At 37.3% G+C, this 7,070-nt stretch overlaps 1 protein-coding gene across 2 annotated transcripts in view; it reads right to left on the minus strand.

Annotated features, from left to right (window-relative positions):
- The window catches only part of znf438 (zinc finger protein 438), a 47,390-nt gene extending 40,854 nt beyond the window's left edge, over positions 1 to 6,536 (minus strand). Inside the window, exon 1 of one of the 2 annotated variants that reach the window (XM_081393140.1) lies at positions 6,415 to 6,536. The gene's annotated coding sequence lies outside the window, so the exon portion shown is untranslated. The remainder of the gene's footprint in view (positions 1 to 6,414) is intronic. The other variant, XM_081393141.1, reaches the window with a different exon arrangement.
- Between the last annotated feature and the right edge of the window lie 534 nt (positions 6,537 to 7,070).

Consider the following 7,070-nt stretch of genomic DNA (forward strand, 5'->3'; position numbering starts at 1 on the left):
TCCCTTTGTGGATTTCCCATAATATATACATAAAATCACACACACACACACACACACACACACACACACACACACACACACACACACACACACACACACACACACACACACACACACACACACACACACACACACACACACACACACACACACACACACACACACACACACACACACACACAATGACATTTCTCTGCCACAGATGCACCATAAGAGATGCTAAAATGAAACCTTCTCTCTGAAGTATTCCCTCGAAGACAGCAGCTATTAAGAAATGCAATAAACTATAATTTATAGTAGACTATATATGTCTGATCTGGAGCATGCAAATGAAAGTGAATTGGAAAGACACCATCCCCACTGTGAAGCATGGTGACGGCAGCATCATGCTGTGGGGATGCTTCTCTGCATCAGGCCCCGGAGTCGAGAGTTTGATGGTTAAAATAAATGCAACAAAAACACAGGGGAAATCCTGGAGGAGAACCTGATGGAATCTGCAAGACACCTGCAACTTGGAAGAAGATTTGTTTTCCAGCAAGACAATGACCCAAAGCATAAAGCCAATGCTACACATGGATGGCTTAAAAACAACAATGTTAATATCCTGCAGTGGCCAAATCCACAGTCCAGATCTCAAGCCAACTAAGAATTTATGAGTGGGCTTGAAAAAGCTCATGATCTCCATGCAACCCGACAGAGCCGGAGTAGTTTTAAAAAGAAGAATTGGGGAAATTGACCAGATGTGCAAAGCAGATAGAAAGCTACAGTGACACAAAAACTCAAAGCTGGTGTTCAAGCAGACTCAGGTGTGGTTCAAACCAAACAAATGGAATTCAAACGGATCTGACCCCAAATCTCCTGTGAAAAGCTCCTTAAAATCAATGACCTGATTAGCATCCTGACAACAAAAGAATTTCTTTCGTACATGCTGCTGCAAGATGTAATACAACAGCAAATGAAACATTCACCAGTCCATTACCAACCACTCTGCCCTCAGTCCAAAACCACCACATTCATAATTCACACTTTTATGCATTTTTCTTGTACAAGGTGTTGACTTTTATTTTTTGAAGTACTAAGGTGAGCTTCTGCTGCACAGACATTTTAGTGTAAACTTCAGCCTTGAGCATTTGGTGCTCAAAAAACATTTCTTATTATTATCAATCTTGAAAACAGTTGTGCTGCTTAATGTGTTTGTGGAAATTGTTATAAAAAAAAGAATTCAGGATTCTTTGAAGAATAGTAAGTTCAAGAGCATTTGAAATCCTTTGTAACAATATAGAAGTCTGTCACTTTTGATCAATTGAATGCATCCTTGCTAAATAAAACTATCTTAACTTTTGAACAGTATAGCGACATGTGCTTAGAATTAGGGCTGCAACAATACATCGATATGGATCGATGCATCGATACCACACATAAAATATCTATATACGGTAACTTACCTTTATTTTGACACACTCCACATCCTCACGTAACTTTTCTCCGCTGAAATAGACGCCTGACAAGATTGACTGAACCCTTTGTCACAAAAGCCGGTATTTTCCACTGTCAAGGCATCGCGAGTTCATGTTTTACAGCAGAAACGACAAGCCCCGAAAAGTCTGTTTTAGCGAATCAGTGCGCAGTATTCAGGTCAGGTGACAAGGCTGCTTGCTTGTCTCTTTTCAAAGTGATCGAGGATGGATTTCAGCGAACTTGATGAACCCGTGATATCTTCTTTGGGCGTAAAAGGAAAATAAAAGCTGAAACTTTTTCACGAAATCTTGCTAAAACAGCACGTTAGTGGTGAGGGAAAAGCTCTCTGTATTGCGTGAACGTTAATCACAACAACAAAGTTTGACAGGCGTCTATGTCAGCTGAGAAGATTAACGTTACAAAGACTAACCAATTGTTTTATTATGTATCATAGCAATTACTTGGCTTTGTTTAACTCTGAAACATGAAATGTGGAGTTATCTGGTTTTGCCACAAAAAAAAATTTATTTTATATATATATATATATATATATATATATATATATATATATATATATATATATATATATATATATATATATATATATATATATATATATATATATATATATATATATATATATATATATATATAATACTTTCAATGAACTTTAATTTTATAAGTTACCTGTATTTTTTTGTTATTATTACTTAATCAAAACAACCCAGCTGCAGTTTGATTGATATTCAAATGCACAATATAAAAAAAAAAACATGATATATGAAAATGAACAAGAACGGAGTTATCTGTTGCAAATGAACTCTTCTGTTATAGAATTCATTTGCAAAAACAGATAACTCCGTTCTTGTTCATTTTCATATACCATGTTTTTTTTTAAACTTGTAACAAACAACTTGTAAATGTCCCAATTGGGAGAGGGTGTGCAATTTTCAAAGAGTTTAATTAAACTTTCATGTTATAAATTTTTGCATGCATTAGTGTGAGTTAATAAATGTAACTGGTTGTGTACACTTGGCACATAAATATCGATTAATCGATCGATATAGCCCTGAATCGAATCGAATCGTAATCTTATCGTAGAATTTTTTGAGGTATCGGCAAATATCGTATCGCTGGCTGAGAGAATCAATATCGTATCGTATCGTGATTAACTGTCCGATTTACACCCCTACTTAGAATATCTATCTATAAAAGTAGTGAGTGCATTTAGCTTGTTCAGGTGTAGAGAAAGGGGTGAAGTTTGTGTATGTATCTGAAAAAGTGGATTTGTATGCACTCCATAGCCTGTAAAATAAACAGGAAAGCATGAGATTTTGCCACACATTGCCATTATGACCTCTTTGAAATCTGCATCAGATAATGGTGGAAATTCTGAATCTTGATCACAGCAAACCTGGTACCCTTGAACAAAGAGATGAATTGCTCATAAAATATGCACAACTCCATGTTCATGTGTTTACTTTGGCCCCACGTCACACCTTGCTGTGAAGCTCTGCGCTGTTACAACAAAGACATTTGTTCTGCATCTGCTCAGAACAATCCCAGTAATTACAGTGCAGTTTCCTCCACAGTTTTGATCCCTAATTGTGGAAAGCCATGTATTTCTGACCACACACATTATTCTCGAGCACCGTGCAGATAGGTGAATGGTCTCCAGCGAGTAATCACTACAAAGTCACAGACCAAGAAGTTGAAGGAGAGTTTAAGATAGCAATCTTTTTCTAGCTATAGGTTTGTGTGCATGGGATAAGAGTGTGTGTGTGAGTGTGAGTGTGAGTGTGAGTGTGTGTGTGTGTGTGTGTGTGTGTGTGTGTGTGTGTGTGTGTGTGTGTGTAGTGATGTTGACATGGTTCTGATTGACCGGAAATGTTAAATAAGCATCTCTGCTATGAAAAGGGTCTCCCTCCCCCCCTCTCTCTCACCACATGTGAAACCACACAACGTCATGACAACTGCCAAAATAAACCTCAGCATCCTCCAAATGGGGAGTGCGTGTGTGCGCTTCCCTGCCGTGCAACACGGCCATGCAGCGCCGTATTTAATAACCTTTTGCAAATCTCTGAAAGAATGTGTTCAGTGACACCGCAGAAATGAATTTGGACTGCCAATAGCTACACCATAACCATCCGAAGATTCTCAGCGATCCTCTAAATTTCTCTCAAGAAGTTTTAAGTTTAAAGTCAAATATTTTGATGAGGAAAAAAATGTTACTTGAGCTGAAAAAGGCTTTTCTCAACTCCTGTTTTTACGTTAACCCTTTCTAAACGTTTAACTCTGTAGCTGATGTGAGTAGTGGGGTGTCAGGCACCAAAAAGGATGCAAAACACCATGAAAGTAACACACTATGGCCTGGTTTCACAGACAGGGCTTAGATCAAGCCAGGACTAGGCATTAGTTAAATTAGGACATTTAAATAGCTTTTATAAACGTGTCTTAGTTAAAAACATACCGGTGTGCATCTTGAGACAAAACAATGGCACTGACATATTTTAAGTGCAAGTTGCTTTCAGTTAAGACAGCTCAAACATGTATTTTAGTCTGAGGCTTAGCCTAAGCCTTGTCTGTGAAACCGGGCATATATTCCAAGTCTTAAGCCATACATCAACTTTTTGTGATGAATTGAGTGAAATTTACCTGCCGTCAATTAGGCCACATCATGTGTCTTTCGAAAACATGCTTAACACACTTTCTTTGAAGGTCTGTTACAAATGTCTAATTTAGCAACAATAGAATAGAAATAGAAACAGATAGGCCTAAGCCTCTTTGTGCAAATGTTAAAACTCAGGCCCGGTAAACAACTGTACTCTATACGTTTAAATACTGCACGAAAACAGGCCCGGTTTCACAGACAGGACTTATACTAAGCCAGGATTAGGCCTTAGTTCAATTAGGACATTTTAGTAACTTTTATAAAAGTGTCTATGAAATAAAACATTAGTGGTGTGCATCTTGAGACAAAACAATTGCACTGACATATTTTAAGATTTGCCAGTGCTAGTTTCTCTCAGTTGAAACAGCTCAAAAATGCAGTTTAGTCTGGGACTAGCTTAAGTCTCGTCTGTGAAACCGGGGAACAGTGTGTCAAATGGTTTAGTCATGTGAGGTAAGCTTTAAGCCAAGTAATATAATCACTTGAAAATGGACTTGATTATATAGGCTATGTTACATATGATTTCCAAAACATCTGATGGAATCTTACTGTAAAGCTTTTGCTGTTTCAATTCATCATCACCAGTGCCAATTCTCAACACCAAAAACGGCTACTGTTTATGAATTTAACAAATTTCTCAAGACAATTTTCCTGACACTGCTTTGCAAACCTTGCCATTATAAATAAGAGGACATTCCAGTGTAAAACCTGAGGCAAATTTCCAATCTTATGTCTAGAATGAACTTATTATTGTCCAACTAGCCTACATTATTGTTTCTAGATTAATAAGGCCTGTTTCACACTCCATGTGAAAGCAGCAAAAATTTCAGCAACAATATCAATAGGTTACAAATTTTGTACTTGGCACAGTGATACTGTATATCAGAAGTGTGCGAGTTGTGTTTCAACTCTGAGCCTATATATTTGACTTGTAGCACACTAAACAATTTAAAAAAAAAGATGCTTCCAAAATGTACTGACGCTATATATCAACGCAGCACTGCAATATAGGCTTATGAAGCAACATAATATTCACAATGAGCAAAATGCTTACATATTATAAAAAAAAAACAACAACAAAAAAACATCTGGGTCAATGCAGTTAACATACAGTGACAGGCACAAACAGCACTTTCTTACATACAGTATACTGTCGGTGTTAAAGCTGATGCAGTGATGGTGTTGCTTCACATTACCTTGAGCATGCAGTGGAAACAGGCCTTACTTTCAAATTAATTTCAGGGTAAGCAATGTAAATAACCACAATATGGATAAACAGGATTATAGCACCTCATATAACAGACTGGCCTATGATATTTACAAACTGCTAGCTGAGATCAGACACTTACACGACAAGATATTACATTCCCCAGTCTCATAATGCATTAGGTAAGTAATATACACACCCAAAGCAAATATTAAAACCTGTATCTTCTAAAAACTATGCAAAAAGTGGGTGTACCACATAATGCAAACAATCACAATAACATGCAGTTACATCATCAGCACACAAATGTTGCCATTATACTTCATCCACAACAAAGTTTATAGAGAACAAGCTATTGTAAGAAATGTCTAACATTTTCCAATCCCTGCTATTACCATTTCTACTTCTTCCAAACCATTATCACTAACATGCTTACAAGGAAAACAGTACTATAACAATACAGGTACATGTCAACAGTGATAGCACCTGTTGACAGCCATGAATGTGCGAACTATCACAAAGTCTGCGCAGAAATTGATATTCTGGGAAAGTTGAGTCTAATGTACACACTTAAAAGATTAAAAGTAATTTATACAACTTTATGTCACGAGATAATTAATCAACAAAGAAAACATATCGCAATGGAATCAAATAGATACACAATGTCCCTGCAATCACACGGTACACAAACAAACAACTTATTAATTTAACTTATATATGGATGTAGCGAAGCAATTACTATTCTATTAATACGATATGTCACTTTTAAAACCGGTATGACATGCGAACTGTATTCACTGTGCACAGAAATATGAATACCTCCGTGTGAATATGAACTTTGCAATGCTTTTAGGAACGTTTTATTGCCGTTTCTGTGCTAAAGACTTGTTTCTATGCAGTATTATGTTCAGTGTTGTGTTTTATTCAGCATAAACACTTCTTTGAAGGCCCTGGCCTGTGATCGCACTGTGATTCCTATTGGCTGAAAATAAAGTCGTAACAAGACTGCACAGTGAGCCCATTGGGCTCCTCTTTTCTGCACGAAATAACGGAAATAACGGAACATCTTGTGCCTCACCTTCCAGGAATGTCCTCCGGCTCGATCAGAGGACTCTTGGTTAATTTGGGGCATGCGCCACATTAATTAGGTGAGTAGATCGACACATCTTCATAACTGTTTCTCCACAGCCATTTTTGGGCGAGACCTCGAATCCTGAACGGTGGGTGTTACAAAGTGGAAGTGAGGGATATTTATGTTAAACACAATACAGTGCTCCCGATATCATACTTTTTAATCAACAATAAAAATAGTTTTGTTGTAAAGTGTCATTTTTAAGCAAAAGACCATATATATATTCTCACTATCCATAATAAAGTTCCACATCCACCCCTTTTAAGAAAAAATGGTACAGCTCATACAACACCGGTTTGCTTCTGTGAATGCAGCCAATCAGAGACGACGAAAATGTCCCTCGCCAATCAGAGCAACTATGACGTGCGTACAGTTTTTTTGATCAGATTCAAGGAACTGCGGGAAACTGAGGCAGACACTCGTAGCCAGTTGAACAGGAATTATGCTTGCTGTAATATTCTTCATAGCAGCTACATGTAAAAGTGTAGTAGGTACCCAAACCATACTAATTCACTAGACTAGTGCAATATGTTTTCAAGGCGACAGACAACGTTGCTTACATATTTAACCACTCCAATTAAACTAGAAAGTGGATAAAAGGA

The sequence above is a fragment of the Scardinius erythrophthalmus genome (assembly GCF_964197995.2).
Source record: "Scardinius erythrophthalmus genome assembly, chromosome: 18".
Taxonomy (NCBI): domain Eukaryota; kingdom Metazoa; phylum Chordata; class Actinopteri; order Cypriniformes; family Leuciscidae; genus Scardinius; species Scardinius erythrophthalmus.